The sequence below is a fragment of the Pseudorasbora parva genome, chromosome 14 (genome assembly GCF_024679245.1).
Source record: "Pseudorasbora parva isolate DD20220531a chromosome 14, ASM2467924v1, whole genome shotgun sequence".
NCBI classification, from domain to species: Eukaryota; Metazoa; Chordata; class Actinopteri; order Cypriniformes; family Gobionidae; genus Pseudorasbora; species Pseudorasbora parva.
The window spans coordinates 3,286,120-3,303,209 of NC_090185.1; the positions used below are offsets into that span (position 1 = coordinate 3,286,120).

The 17,090-nt window shown below is 42.1% G+C and overlaps 1 pseudogene; it reads left to right on the forward strand.

Annotated features, from left to right (window-relative positions):
- The first annotated feature begins 1,959 nt into the window (after positions 1-1,959).
- LOC137040802 (SLAM family member 5-like) lies at positions 1,960-16,377 on the forward strand (annotated as a pseudogene).
- Positions 16,378-17,090: the final 713 nt, after the last annotated feature.

The window sequence follows — 17,090 nt, forward strand, 5'->3', positions numbered from 1 at the left end:
TGAAATGAGAGGCTGAAGTGGGTGTGTGTGTGTTATATGTTTAAATGAATAGTATACACTGACCAGGCATAACATTATGACCACCTTTCTAATATTGTGTTCGTCCACCTTTTGCTAACCCATCAAGGCATGGACTCCACTAGACCCCTGAAGGTGTGCTGTGGTATCTGGCACTAAGATGTTAGCAGCAGATCCTTTAAGTCATGTAAGTTGCGAGGTGGGGCCTCCATGGATCGGACTTGTTTGTTCAGCACATCCCACAGATGCTTGATTGGTTTCACAGCAGAACATTACCCAAAGCATCACACTGCCTCCACCGGCTTGCCTTCTTCCTGTAGTGCATCCTGGTGCCATGTGTTCCCCAGGTAAGCGACGCATACGTACCCTGCCATAAACGTGATGTAAAAGAAAACGTGATTCATTAGACTAGGCCACCTTCTTCCATTGCTCCGTGGTCCAGTTCTGATGCTCACGTGCCACTGTTGGTGCTTTTGGCGGGGTCAGGGGTCAGCATGGGCACCCTGACTGGTCAGCAGCTATGCTGCCCCATATGCAACAAACTGAGTACACATTTTATGATGGCTATATTATAAGGACCCCCAAGCTCCTAAAACATGGGGGTGTTGCCCCCCCACCCCCAGACTATTATACATGTTATTTACTGGCTTTTGAGTCAAAATAGTCATGTGATGTTTTTTCCTTTAATTTTATCGGTTCAAACATCAGTGTGTCTGGTTTGATCTGCTGGGTAGATAACCCGTCTGCTGGATGTTTGTCGTCTCTGTGCGTGTCAGTAGTTTGTGGCTGAAGCGTCTCTTCATTTTATCTTTCTGATAAGAAGCTCATATCTTCCTCTCCACACAACCCTTAGCAAAAAGAAGTATACTTCTTTAATTTTAATAATTGTATTTAAATAATAGTGTGTCTGAGGCGAGAATAACATTTGAATAAGATTTAATTACAGTTGTTTACAATGAGTATCATAGATGAAATGATACAGTTATTTGGCGTAGGCCCGTCCACAGTCCAAATCCGGAGGGTAGCGGATGCTTGCAGTTCCAGCCTGAAGATGAAGGCAGGAGCGGAGCCCCTAGTTTTCATTCAGGGCCAGAATTCATTTGAAAACGTAAGATCAGCAAAAGCGTGTTGATTTCCGTGATGTTAAAGGAGACGGATGTGTGAGTGGAAACTTACTGAGGTTAGGGGAGGATTCACACACAACCAGATAAATATCACAGTTCAGTGTTTCAGATCAATCTGAGGGTTAGCAGCCATTTTAAGAGTCGCTATCGTGGGCTTTTCAGTGCACCGATGAAGAAAATGTTCCTCAAATTACTTTTGCTCTGTTTGTGGCGTCTGGTTGGTGAGTTTTAAATGTGTTTTTATGGCTTCAGTTGCTTCTGTTCTGTATCATGTGATAAATTACTGGTTAAATGAGTTGAAGAAGATTAACATTCACTGTTAGTGTCAGCAACGGTGGCTGTAGTGAAGCACACGACTCAGGAAATAACTCAAAGAACCGTCTTTAATCTAATAATCCACACAACACACAGGAGAATCATGAGGAGAAACACAACCACGTAACGTAGACGATACCGGACGATGAACTGAACAGAACTCAGGTTTAAATAACAGGGAGATCATGGGAAGAACAGAAACAGGTCTGGGATTAATGAACTAATGATAGACAGGGTTCGTACAGGTGCTGGAAATCCTGGAAAACGCTTGATTTTTAATGTGGTGTTTTCAAGGTTTGGAAAGTGCTTCTATTTTGGATAAAGTCCATAAACCTTCCTGAAATTATAATAGCTTGCTTTCATAATTTGTATATGACAATAGTTCACTTTTTAAATAAAATAAGTCAGAAAGGCCTAATTGCTTTTGGCTTTCTCATAAAAAGTTATTTCCGCTCGAGCCGCTCTGATTGTGCACGAGTGAAGCTACAGATGAACAGACAACATGCCGGAAGGTCTTATTTTTGGCTTGGAAAAAGATAAGAAACAAATCATGGTTGAAGCGAGGACCAAAGTCTGCAAAAAGGACATTCATCTTTTCACCATGAGGGAGTCGGCGCTTTCGAGCCACGTAAAAGGTAAGCCGTGGGGAATTTTCATCACACTTTAAGTTTGTTTAAGCTAGCTTACAAATGATAGTCAGCTTTTGGGAGGGATGTAAAATAAGTTTATTTAGCCGACAGCCAATGAAGAGAGTAAATGTCACTGAATGTTGATGAACTGAACCTGGAGTTATTCAGCCGCTCATGAACAGATAAAGCTCATGCCTGAACACTAGGAATCACACATGAACTGTGCAGTTGCTGTTCTGTCTCCGTGAGCTCCACCGCACACGATAGCTTTATTGGTTTTGTTCTGCGCTCGTACACAGAGAGTTTGTGTCTGTTTCTTCCTGCCTCTGTCTGTTACTGCAGTCCATGATTCGTTCATTTCCATATCAAACCCTAAACCTTTAACTGTTATAGAGTATAGTAATAGATGTAGAGACAGTGAACGCAGTGTGACCTTCAGCACTACATTACCCAGAATCCTCCCTGCTCCACCACCTGCAGGCATTCTTCTATCACCTCATCACCCCAGCACCAGATATATGTTCTTCTGTTTCATTCTCTGTTTGTTTGTCTATGTAGGCTATGGTTGAGCTTCTTCATTTGCCTGTATATGGATTTACTAAAGACAGTTTATCGTCATCTTCCTCGTTGTGCGTGATTGACAACCAGTGGCATGATGATGTATTATAATATCCGTTTAAAAGTACATCTTAATGGGATAGTTTACCCAAAAATGAAAATGTGACACTTATCTGCTGACCCCCAGGCCATCCAAGGTGTAGGAGTCTTTGTTTCTTCAGTAGAACACAAATGGAGATTTTTAACTCTAACCGTTGCTTTGTGTCAGTCATATCAACAGGTCAACAAGGTCTAATTATATTAGGGTAAAAAACAAACATGCACTGACAACTTCAAATTAAACACTGCGGCTCATGACGACACATTGATGTCTTAACACACGAAACGTTCGGTTTGTGTGATAAACACAAACTACGCCAGATCGTGTAGAGACCTCACACATAGGAAATGATGTCTCTACACTAGATCGTGTACAAGACCTTCCTTTCCGAAAGTGCTGCACTTTCAGGGCTGCTGGGCATTGTGTTGTATTTGCGGTAAAAAAATATATAAATACTGTTCGTTTCGTGTCTTAAGACATCAATGTGTCATCATGAGCCGCAGGATTTAATTTAAATTACCTGTGCATTTTTTTTACCCTAATAGACCCTGTTGACCTGTTTATATGACTGACACAAAACAACGATTAGAGTTAAAAAAAAACTCCCTTTGTGTTCTACTAAAGAAACAAAGACTCCTACACCTTGGATGGCCTGGGGTTCAGCAGATAAGTGTCAAATTTTCATTTTTTGGTGAACTATCCCTTTAAGTAGGAAGAGACTCGTGAAGGACACCAGCTGGACAGACACAGAATTACACCTAAACTTCACAGTTAGGATCCTTGATGTAGGTTGGCTCCTGGCGGCAATGAAAGAATTGTCCTCTTCATAACCCTCCTCTTATTCATCAGTCACAACTGTCTGAACTCCAGATGTTGTTCTTTATATTTTTGACTGCATTGCATAATTAGGACTACACAATAACACATACAGTGATCTAGCTGATTGAAAAATATAATTTTCAGCATAATTGTAAATCAAATTGATAAACACTTTGTTGATAACATATTCCTCCTGTCTTTGGTGTTATTCTTTAGGGAAGAAGCATGAAGATCTGATGAGAAGACTTCTGCATTGGGGATTTTGTTCAGCACAAGCAACGTCCTCATCCTCCAGAATCTCCCTCTACCATCCCCAGGTTTATCTCATCCACACGTCATCCAGAAACTCCATAGGCACCATCAAATCATTAGTTAGCTCTAATCCAACACCTAAAGCTGAAATATGCTGGCTGACACAAAGCTGTAACCAGCCTCTATTCCTATAAATCATGTTGTCAGAGTCTGCGTCTGTTCATGTTTTGTATTTTTTGATTTAGCTTTGCTGTTGTGTTCTAGTTTTTGCTGTTAGTTTGTTATTGGTTTAGTTCTCCTCCATTTCCTGCCTTTTTGTCTCTAATGCCTGGCTCACACTACAGGAGTTTTTGGCCGATTTATGCCCGATTTTCCCCTCCCGAGACTCGGAGAAAAAATCTTTTCCAGGACTCGATCGGATCCGATGTTCGGTGCAGATTATCTGGTAATGTGAGGCGTTCACAGATCAAATCTTGCACCTCTCGATCTGCTCTCACGCAAATCGGGCTCGCCCCGATAATATCAAACATGTTTGATATTTATCGGGATGAGCAAGATTGTAATAACGTCAGTACTGTCACAATAGGCAACAAGTCTACGACAAGACGGACTGTTTGCTGTAGCTCTGAGAGAGAGAGAGAGAGAGAGAGAGAGAGAATATCAGCATTTCTTGCTTTTCATTTGACAGCACAAATCTTACGCTAACAGGTGACGATCGCTTTTGAACTATGCAGCGGTAAACAACGGTAAACATTCTAGCACACTAGTGTGACCTAGCGCTCGTGCAGTGTTCACCTCAAATACTCAGAAATAAGAAAACAATAAATGACAGTCGTTTGAACGTTCCTTCACTTTATTCTCGGTCACATGCGTAATAACCAGCCTGAAAAACCCGCTACACTCCAGAACAATAAGTGTGCATGCTCCACCTTTATACGGCAAGCCCCGAGGGGAAAAATACATTGCAAACACACAACGAGCACCAGAACGACAGGATCAAATAAGATCAATAAAATTACCTCCATTTCTCGCTGAAGAACTGACAATCCATGTTGAGCCCGTCTCCCCAACCATTTTCTAATCCACACTGTTTTATTCTCACGCTTTTGTTTTTCCCACAACAAATGATCATTATTGATACAGCAAGTTTTCATGTTACAGTAGGCCTTTCCATTTTGTTTTCCCGCTTACGATCTGCTGCGTAGATCACGTGACGCACTTCCTCTTGCATGATAATCGTAATATTTTATAGTGTGTAATGCTCTTCGATCAAATCTTGTAGTGTGAGGAAATCTGCAAAGATTCTCCTGAAGTGTGTGCTGCAAACAGATTTTACACTCGGATAGGATTTTAAAACTCCTGTAGTGTGAGCCAGGCATAAGGTTACTAATGGTTTGATTGAATGGTCACAGGTGTTTCACGGTTCTTTGGTTTGTTCTGTCTCTTTAAGCCCTGTGTTTCTTTCAGTTCAGTGTCAGTTCTACATTGTGTTCAGTTAGGTTGTTAAAGTTGTGTGTATGGTTCCAGAGTTGTCTGTAAATAAATACTAAAAATGCTTGTGTTTAGATCCTGCATTCTTCCTTCCTTCCTCCATTGATGTGATTGGTTGTCTCTGCCAATGGGGCTGTTGTTGTTGTTCTGGTTTATGATATCTGGGGCCTGGACCATGATGGTAGTTTAACAAACTCAGGGTTACAGGATTAGTTTAGAGTTGTTTTAAGTCTTTTTTGGTCCCATGATGCTGATCATCAGCTTTCTCTTTCAACTCAGGCTTTGATCCTGAGTTCAGAAGTTTAGCTGTGACATCATCAGAGAACAGCCAATCACACGCTCTGACATCAGCAGAGAACGACAAATCACCCTTCTGGGGCTTGGCCCCGTACAACTGCTTGCAGTTCTTGTTATTATTATTTTTCCCGAATGGGAGTCAATGGCAGCCCTATGAACCGTATATAGGAAAATGATGAAATTTGGCACACAAGTAGATATCTTCATCAATAATGCATATACCAAATTTGGAGTCTCTAAGACAAACTCCATAGTGCCACCACCAGTCCAAAAATTCAACATTTAAACTGTTATAACTTTTGAACCATTTGGAATAGAGAAATTTCTAGACTAAAGCGTCTGGCTTTTAACAATGCTTATTTATAATAATAATCATCATTTTGAATGATTTAGATATAATTTATGTAATTATTATACCCTTAATCAATTGCACATTTATCATTTTATTAATCATTAATAGGCACCTTCTTAAAATTAATATAAATGGCCTATAAAGTCATACAAATAAACTTTAAAATCAATAAATAAAGCTATTAAAAAAGCTTAAATGTTCAATTCTCTCTATATATCAACTAAAATAACTTCATAACTTTTACCTTTATTGATGTATAACGTCATATTTCGTATATGTCGATGTCACAGCGTGATTGGCTGTTCTCTGCTGATGTCACAGCGTGTGATTGGCTGTTCTCTGCTGATGTCAGAGCATGTGATTGGCTGTTCACTGCTGATGTCACAGCGTGCGATTGGCTGTTCTCTGCTGATGTCAGAGCATGTGATTGGCTGTTCACTGCTGATGTCACAGCGTGTGATTGGCTGTTCACTGCTGATGTCGCAGCGTGTGATTGGCTGTTCACTGCTGATGTCGCAGCGTGTGATTGGCTGTTCACTGCTGATGTCGCAGCGTGTGATTGGCTGTTCACTGCTGATGTCACAGCATGTGATTGGCTGTTCACTGCTGATGTCACAGCGTGTGATTGGCTGTTCACTGCTGATGTCACAGCATGTGATTGGCTGTTCACTGCTGATGTCACAGCGTGTGTTTGGCTGTTCACTGCTGATGTCACAGCGTGTGATTGGCTGTTCACTGCTGATGTCAGAGCGTGTGATTGGCTGTTCTCTGCTGATGTCAGAGCGTGTGATTGGCTGTTCACTGCTGATGTCAGAGCGTGTGTTTGGCTGTTCACTGCTGATGTAACAGCGTGTGATGGGCTGTTCACTGCTGATGTCACAGTGTGTGATTGGCTGTTCTCTGCTGATGTCAGAGCGTGTGATTGGCTGTTCTCTGCTGATGTCAGAGCGTGTGATTGGCTGTTCACTGCTGATGTCAGAGCGTGTGATTGGCTGTTCTCTGCTGATGTCAGAGCGTGTGATTGGCTGTTCTCTGCTGATGTCACAGCTAAACTCCTGGGCCCTGTTTTTCAAAAGTAATCCACTAGGATTTTGGATAACGGATTGGATCAAATCTTGAAAAGGTGTTTTTCAAAAGAAAAAACGGATTACATAATCAGATTAGATCACGTAATCCAATCTTGGTTTTGATCCGGATCAAACCTTTAGTGTGGGTTTTTCAAAACTTTTTTGTAGGATTTGGATCACTTTGATCCAAAAAATATGGATTAAACTGATCCCATCAGAAGGGTGGATTCAGCAAGGATTTCATGGCCAAAATGTGATGAAAACTTTAAAAATGTATCAACTAATACTATATTTGGATCATGCAGTATCTTACAAGATATCCTATTTATTCATAAGGTTTTAATTTGATTTGTTCATCCGTCAGGCTACAGTGATTAGGTTGGCTTTAACGTATTCTGCCTTTCAGTATAGGCCTAAAACAAAGTAGAAAGAGTTTGGCTTCATTAAATAATCCTCCAAACAGCTGTCAAAAACAATACATTTTATTGTCACTAATTGATATATATATATATATATATATATATATATATATATATATATATATATATATATATATATATATATATATATATATATATATATATCACAATCGAAAATATTTTTGTTTTTAGAATATTTATTAGTGATGCATACAATGATTACAGTACATCTATACTTGATAGTTGTTATAAATATCCTCAATGCACAGTGTTTGTGTTGTAGGTCTCAGATAAGCAGTCCGCAAGAGGATGGGGTGGGTTTTTTCTTGTTTTGTTTTTTTAATGTGTGTGTTTTCATTTCAAATAAAAATGAACTTATATTGACCTCACACTTGCTGTTCTTCTTGTTGCTCTTTACATACAGTTCTACATTGTGATTTCCTATCATGTTTGAGCACTGGTTATCCAGCACTGGTTATCCAGATTTGGTGATCCTGAAAAGTTCCTATCTGGATCAGATTGATCCAATCCGATGTTGCTTTAAAAAACTGGCTCCAAAAGTAACCTGGATTACGTGATCACGGATCGCACAAAAAGGATTACTAAATCCGGATACATTTTATCCGGATTAAACCTTTTGAAAAACCGGGCCCTGAACTCAGGATCAAAGCCTGAATAGATTGGTTTGGTTTTGTCAACTCTAAACTAATCCTGTAACCCTGAGTTTGTTAAACTACCATCATGGTCCAGGCCCCAGATCCAGAAGAGCTGGAAAAACATTTTAGTTTTAGTTCAATAATATAAATGTTCACTGAAGTTAAAAACATTTTATTTCCGCTATTTGTCAAGGAAACATTTCTCAATGAAGTTTAACTTGATGTACTAAAATATCTAAAGCTGAAATAAAATGAATAAAAACTACACAGGGCCTATAAAACCCCCAAAACTATTAACAATCACACACACACAGAATTACTAAAACCTTAACTACAATGAAAATGGACAATATAAGAATAAAAACAGGCTCAAAACATTGATCAAAATATAATATTATCTCAATGATAGTAAAATAATATGATACACTGGTTTGAGTCTCACAGGAGCTCAAGATTTAAATGTTAGTTTAAGACTCACTAAAGTAACTTTGAGGAGAAAACCATCGAACAGGATTATTTCTGAAGCAATTTATCAGTCTTTTGTTGTCTTTTCATATTAATAATAACAATAATTAATGTGTTTTATGGCTTCAGTCGCTTCTGTAATAAATGACTGGTTAAAATTAAAACATTTCTTCAGGAGGGATTGAAGAGAAGAAGAAAAGCGTGAACAGAGGAGATTCAGTCACTCTAGACTCTGGTCTCACTGAAGTGAAGGATGATGATTGGATTCAGTGGAGGTTTAGAAACGCTTTAATCGCTGAACTCAATAAACAGGCCGACAGCTTGACTGTATATGATGATGTTCTTGATGGGAGATTCAGAGACAGACTGAAGCTGGACAATCAAACTGGATCTCTGACCATCACAAACATCACAATCAAACATGCTGGACTTTATCGACTATGGATCAACAACTATAAGACTAATCATTTCTTTCTCGCTGTCATTGGTGAGTTAAAAACATTTACACCTGTTTTTTAATGACAAAGTTCAAATGGATTCATACAAAATTTTGTTTCTTTTTGTAGTTTTATGATATTGTTTATTTCAAATGTTGAACTATTTAATTTAATAAACCATTATAATCTGTTGATCTGAGACAAACCCTGTTTCTGTTTGTTCTGTCTGTTTGATGATTCAGTGTCAGTGACGGAGGGAGATTCAGTCACTCTAGAGTCTGGTCTCACTGAAGTGAAGGATGGTGATCGGATTTGGTGGAGATTTGGAGATAAAGACACTTTAATCGCTGAAATCAATAAACGGGCCGACAGCTTCACTGTATATGATGATGTTCTTGGTGGGAGATTCAGAGACAGACTGAAGCTGGACAAACAAACTGGATCTCTGACCATCACAAACATCACAATCAAACATGCTGGAGATTATAGACATTATATATTTTATGGAAAGTTCAGCCAATATCAGAATTACATGCCTTCTTATATTCTCTCTGTCTATGGTGAGTTAAATATCAGTTCCCTTTCAGTGCGTATTAGGGGTGACCCCGAATAGTCGAAGATTCGATGCATCGATATGCGGAGCCTGATTCGACCACTGATCTCACGGTCGAATCTTCACGGGTGTTATGAAACGAGAATTATACCATTTTGGCAATATGGGGGTGATATATGGTTGGTCAATAATTTAAAGACGTGTCGTGGTGCTGAACATCTTTAAGAATTTAAATTTTAACATCCGGTGTGGGCGCTGAGCTTCGCACCGCGCCTTTAAAATTCAAACACGTTCAATGAGTGTATACACACACCGGCGGCAGCATTCAGCGCCTGTCCCCGGCCACTCAGGAAGAGCGCTTTTTCAAGGTTTTATATTAAATTTATATTATATTTCCCTCAAATCGTCAATGTACATCCTGATTTAACCCTATGCTACAAGATACACTCATCGTGCAGCTCTTCTGTCAGTCAGTCGATTCAAAATTGAGCTTGCGTGTATATAATGTGCGCGTCAGGTGGCGGTGTGATCCTGAGCTTCACGTCCTTCACCCCCCTTAGGCACAATCGGCATAAGAACGTGCATGTAAATGCACTCAGTGTTCTTTTCCTCTCTAGGCAGGTTTTTTTTTTTAGGTTTATTTATCAAAATGTTCTTTTATATATTTGTGTGATGTTCTGTATTTTGATCGCGGCTTTAACATGTTATGAGAAAATGGTTTATGAATGTTTATCCACCACATTACCTTTTAGGCTATTTAAACATAAATAAGAAAGCCATTGTCAGATCATCTGTCAGTTGGCAGGCAGTTTTGGTAGCTTTATTAAAAGTTGTTGCTGTGTGCAGTGTGTAAAGGAAAAATTAAAAATAGGTTTACCCTTCTGCTGACAAGCGTTGTGCCCCTCCCAACCCATTCACACACACATAGATGATTCGACTATCGGTTGACCATAGAGAGATTTGACAATTCTGATTTGAATGTCTAAATCCTTAGTCGAGGACAGCCCTAGTCTGTACACTACGAGTTACATCAGTACTGATGAAATGGGGTTTCGCTTAGAAAGCCAGCTGCCTTTAATCTTAATCAAAACGATCCAATGACATGGAAATGTCATGGGTCTGCGGAATTTGCTTAATGCAAGCCCGCCCCACAGCGTGGTTATAAACGGCGTTGCAAAACAGTCACGCATTTATGTTTCTGCTTCAGAGCCGAGTTCAACTTGCCTATACCTTAGCGATCTTTCTCTTCAAGAAAAAAAAAAAAAGCGAGTATCTCCCCAGAGTGTTGGTGTGATGCCGCATTCCAGCGGGTTCCGCATTCCTGTCGATCTGTGCAGTGGTCTATGCAGGTCTGTGTGTTCTCCCTGGGCGTCTCAGCATTCTGCTTGATTAAAAACTCCTCACCAAAAGCATTGCACGTGGTCTTTTTAAAGATGTCTCGCCTGTGCTCCGTTCCTGGGTGTTGTCGGCTGGGTTTGACGGACATGAGCGCTGCTTGGTATGCTTGGGCTTAGTGCATGCTGAGCGGGCGTTCATGGATGCGTCATGTTCCCACTGCGGGAACATGAATATCGCAGTGTTGAGATCGAGACTCGGTGAACTCCGTGCTGGAGGGAGAGCCTCCTCTACCCCAATCTGATGTCTCCGCGAGAGGCAGCACTTTGGCTGGTGGTCAGGGTGATCTGAGGGTAACAGTGTGGAGCAACCTGCCGCACATGCTTTGGGCCGCACCCCCCTCCGCAACACTGCCCGTGGTGCTTCCGGATGAAGGCACTGGTGTTTCCTGGCCTGGGCCCAGTGTCTCATTCGGGGCGCCGGCGGACGATGCCATGTCGATCACTGCATCTCAAGGCGGGCTTGATTCCTCTGGAAGTGAGGATTTGGCTGTGTTGAGTGGAATCCTCCGCCATGTCCCGACCGTTCAAGGTTCAATGATTGGTATGTGGGGGTAGCCCGCGCCGATTGCAGCCGCCAGCCTCCAGTGCCTTTTTTTCCCCGAGTTGGACGAAGAAGTGTCGAAGTCGTGGAAGGCTCCATTGTCTTATCACAACCACTCGGCAGCCGCTTCCGCCTTCCCCCAGAGGAGGGCCGGGGGAGAATCTTTTATTACAAAACACCCAACCCACTGCTGGCCCCCAAAAAGGGGCCGGTGGCACCCTTTTGTTGGTTAAAGAAAGAACCAAATCATTCACCTCCGAGCCCCAAGAGGGCGCAACTGGCAGTGTGTGCCGCCTCATTGCCTCAACACTCTCGGTCCCCTATGTCGCCAGCCGCCTCCCAGTCAAGACCCCGCGGGACGCTCCGCCGTATTCCGATTTGGGCTGGCCCTGTCTCCTCACGTCTTTACGAAGGTCGTCAAGGCAGCCCTAGTTCCACTCAGGCAACTCGGGGTTCGCGGCAGCAGGTTTGCGAACACAGGGACTTGGTTTTCCACCATCTTGCCTGTCTGGGCCTTCAGGTCAACTGGGAAAAGAGCAAACTCTGCCCAGTGTAGAGGATCTTTCAGTGCAGAGGAGGCACCGTATTGCGGCACCGTATGGCACTCGAGTCCCGAGTTGTGGAACCTCCACGTGTGGCTCCGTGACGGCACACGGCAGGTTTGAGTGGCCTACCACCACCGGTGGTCAGCATTATCACTTCAGCGAGGGCCTACACTTTGAAGTGGAACCTCTTCGTCACCTGGTGTGCTTCTCGAGAAGATCCCACCAAATGCCCGGTCGGGTCCATGCTCTCCTTCCTCCAAGAAAAAAAAAATATATAGTGTACTGTGCTAATTAGTTGAGATTTCTTACAGCTCTTACAGGTTGTTGGCCTTGTTTGTTTCATTGCTTCTATTACTCTCCCCTTTTTTGTAAGTCGCTTTGGATAAAAGCGTCTGCTAAATGATTAAATGTAAATGTAAATGTTTGTCTGTTACGGAGGGAAGCAGAAAGGGAAGGCTCTCTCCAAGCAGAGGCTGTCCCACTGGATAGTGGATGCCATTGTCCTGGCTTACCAGGTTCAGGTCTTGCCATGCCCCCTTGGGGTCAAAGCACACTGCACTAGGAGCGTAGTTGCCTCATGGGCGTTAGCGCGTGGCGCCTTGCTGACAGACATCTGTAGAGCTGCAGGCTGGGTGACACCGAACACATTCGCCAGGCTTTATAATCTGCGAGTGGAGCCTGTCCTCGCGTATACTAACCCCAGATGGCCAGTGACTGGACATACGCTGGTGTCTTCGCTTGCTGCGCCATTCCCCTCCTAAATGGACCTGATACGTGCACTTACATTTGCTCAGGTGAACCTCCGAAGGCCCTGAGTTCCTCCAGCACTGTTGATGCCGGCACCAGAGTGCATGCCCGAATGGTCCCAGCCCTCGTGTTAGGTGCCCCGTGTGCACGGTTTCCCCCCAGGCAAACCGTCACATGTGTACTCTCCACGGTAAATCTCCTTGACCCTTGCCACCCCTGGGGTTGAAAAAACTTTTCCACCTGCGGCTGGATACTCCAGGTTCTTCCGTGTGCAGCGGATACGTGGGTCATACGTGTATTCCTAAGTCCTCCCTATGGGTAGGCGCTGTGATTGCATTTCTCCAAGTGGGATATGCCTCCCAGTGTACCTTGGTAGCTGAGCCGGCCCCTCGTCGTTTTAAACTCCAAGGCAGCGTGCTCAGGTCAGCCCAGGATGCTGGAAGACAGCGCTGTGGCGTGATTAGACTGGACCCCCATTTCGTCAGTACTGACATAACTCATAGTGTACTGACTGAAATGGAATGTCTCGGTTACGTATGTAACCCTCGTTCCCTGAAGGAAGGGAACGGAGACGTTACGTCCCCATGCCACATCCGCTGTGCCGCTGGGATGGCCGGGGCGGTAGGCCTCGGCTCCTCAGCAGGTAACATAAATGCGTGACTGCTATGCAACGCCGTTTATACCCACGCTGTGGGGCGGGCTTGCATTAAGCAAATTCCGCAGACCCATGACATTTCCATGTCATTGGATCATTTTGATTGAAATTGAAGGCAGCTGGCTTTCTAAGTGAAACCCCCATTTCGTCAGTACTTCAGGGACCGAGGGTTTCATACGTAACCGAGACGTTTCACGTTTTATTTATTACAGTGAAATCTACATAAAAATCTTATCGTGAATAATTCGTTAAAATGACTAATTCCCTTACTGTTTTACATTAACAGCAGGTTCATATCGAACTTTCTATGAAATAGTTTTAAATGTTCTACTTTTGATCATCTTGGAACCTCTCAATATTTCTTCCTCGTCTGCTTGAATATCTTCACTCATCCTCATTTCTCTTTATTCTCTGATGTTTTCCAGCTCGTCTGCCTGTTCCTGTCCTCAGCAGTAACTCTTCTCAGTGTTCTTCATCATCATCATCATCATCATATTGTTCATTGGTGTGTTCATCAGCGGTGAATGTGAGTCATGTGACTCTCTCCTGGTACAAAGGAAACAATTTATTGTCCAACATCAGTGTGTCTGATCTCAGCATCAGTCTCTCTCTACCTCTGGAGGTGGAATATCAGGATAAAAACACCTACAGCTGTGTGCTGAACAATCCCATCAGCCACCAGACTCAACATCTGGACATCACTCAACTCTGTCACACATGTTCAGGTACGGCAGCAACGCTGATATTAGTTGATGTCAGCGCTGATATTAGCGTTTATTGACTGAGCTGATCTCAGTTTGATGTTTTTATTCCTCAGTCCACTGTTGTGGTCCCACTGAAGCTGTGATCCGATTGGTCCTCGCTGCTCTGGTGGGCGTGGCTACTGTCATGATTGTGGTTTATGCCATCAGATCCAGAAGAGCTGAACGAGATCAAGCTCATATTCACACATCAGGTACATGATTGATGAGGTCATCTCTCACAAACTGATTTTGCATATATTAATATTGGTTTAGATTGATTAATTTATGGCTTCATATGTTCATCTTTTCCAGGAAGTGCTTGAATCTAAAGCAGAACGCTGAACTTTAAAGATTCTTCAAGTGTGTTTTTGTCATCATAAATACTGATGATTATTTGAGCTTCTGCTCTCTTTCAGTGTCAGATTTTTAAAATCTTATTTGTAAGTTTATATTTCTCTCTGATACAACAATGATATAAAATAATAAAGAGTCACACAGATCTCACTTTAATACTGCTGACGGATCTAAAGGTTTTCAACAACAACCTGTGTTGTATTTGAAGAAAGCAACCTTACATTGGTGTTTTTTTATTTTCTTTGTTTTGTTTTATATTAATTTCATTAGTCATTCATGTATTCAGATTATTATGATCTGATTTACTTCACTTATCATTTAATAATGTTATCATTATTGTTAATTTTTGTCACTTTGTGTGTTCTATGACTTATTGTCCTCATTTGCTTGCTCTTGTTGTTTAATCTTATGATTGTGTGTTTGAAGGGATGTTTGTCTTCACGAGTAGGAGATCACAGAATGTCTCAAGGCTTTTATCATCACAGGACGATGTTGTGAAGTAGTAATTCTCCATAGTTTTTCTCTTGGTATAATAACACTTGTTGTAAATGTATTGGTCAGATGAAGCCAGAGCATTGAGTGGTGTAACTTCTGGACAGACTCTGAGCATTGAAACATATGCAACTAAGATTATTCAACAAACTCTGTTATGATCATCACTTCGTCTCCTGCTTTCTCAGTCAAATTCTCAGGCTGATAGACTTATATCTTCTGGCAAGGATTCGGCGCCGGGGCTGAATCTGATATTTGGAGAGCCATCAGAACCAACATTTTGGCTCGATCTAACATGCCGTCCATTTGCCAAATGTATTTTCTTGCCTTTTCAATAAAGTTTTCTCGCTCTGAGGTTCAAGAGTCTCTCCATGTTTTATTATTTACTGTCGAGCGCCTCCTGGAGGAATAATTCATATATATATAAAAAAGTTCAGCAGTGGCCACAAATACAGCATTATTTTAAAACATTCTTTGTAAATGTTTAAATTGTTATTAGCTCATTAATTTTCTTGTTGTTTTATCAATCCACAATAATAAACACACAACAGGCCGAGCTATGGGAATAGCGAACAGCGCTGAAAACTTTCCAGGCAGGTTTTTTTGTCTGCACAGACCTCAGGCTCTCCCACTCCACCGCCCCGGTCTTTGAGATCTCCATCCAGAACCGCTTCTTCCCTTCTTTGTGAGTCAGAATGCGATGCTGTGATTATCGGCAGTTCCATCGTTCGGCACGTCCATGCTGCCTCAGGACAGGTAAGGTGTGCAGTCACTGTTTTCCTGGTGCTCGTGTTCTTGTTGTCTCTGCACAGATTCCGGCGATCCTGAATGGTGACGAGAGCGTCGGAGTGATTTGTGCTGAATGCGAAGGTGAACGGCATCAGGATATGGCAGACGGAGGTTCTGAAGACGGACTTCATGAGCCTGATGGAGACGGTAAGCAGAACATCACACGCGACGAGGGTCATCATGTCCGGAGCGCATCCCACATATCGATGAGGACTGAAAGGTTCAGCAGATTATTTGCTCTAAATGAAATGATATTTTAATGAAATGAATTATTGTAGAAAGCCATTTTCCTCACAGAACTGTTGTATTTGAGCAGACATGAACTGTGGGCTACAGTCTGATCTGATGGTAAGGGTCAGATTATGACGAATGAACTTCCTCCAATGACTTTATCAGCTGTAGTTGATTTGAGTATCGCATACTCATGGTGGTCCTCAGCAAAGACCACGAGAAACAAACAAGTCCTCCACACAGACCATATGATCAGCTTTATCTCCATACTGGTGTGATGAATCTGGTCTTCAAGCAGAAGGAACTGGATGAAAAATTTGAATGCGACTGATCTACAATCTGATTTCTGACTTGTGATGCAGTCTGAATCATAATCACATCATGTTTATCCGTCTGGCCTGAGGAAAACTTAGTGACTGAGCCTGGTTTCTCCCAAGGATTTTTCTCCATTATTGGTTTCCTTGCCACTTTCTCCTCTGACTTGCTTAGTTGTGGACACTTAATATTCAACAATATTATGGATTTGACTGCACTGACACTTTTAGATGAGAGCTGGAGGATGACAACACTATTTTCTGAAGAACTGCTTTATAGATTAAATGATCTAATTTAATAATTGATGATCTTTACAAAGGAACTGATTCAACACTGAACTAACTTCAGCTGAACAATGACATTTTTCTTTTTTTTTCCTGTTATCACTATAAGGCCGCTTTGAAACAATCGAAGCATCTGCACGTAATAATCACAGCTAGGGCCCTATCTTGCACCCAGCGCAATTGACTTTGTACACCGACGCATGTGTCATTCCTATTTTGCACCCACGCAAAGCGCGCTTTTCCCTCCACAGAAACACGTCGCTAAACTATTGAATGAACTAGCGCTCCCTGGGCGGTTCAGCGCAAAAAAGGAGGCGTGTTCCGGCGCAAACAATCCCTGGTGCTATTTTGCTGTTTCATTAAACAGTTGCGCCACTGACCAGAAAAAACCCAGTCTAAAGTCAGTGGCATGTTGCGCGTTGTTCATTATGCTATTTTAAGGGAG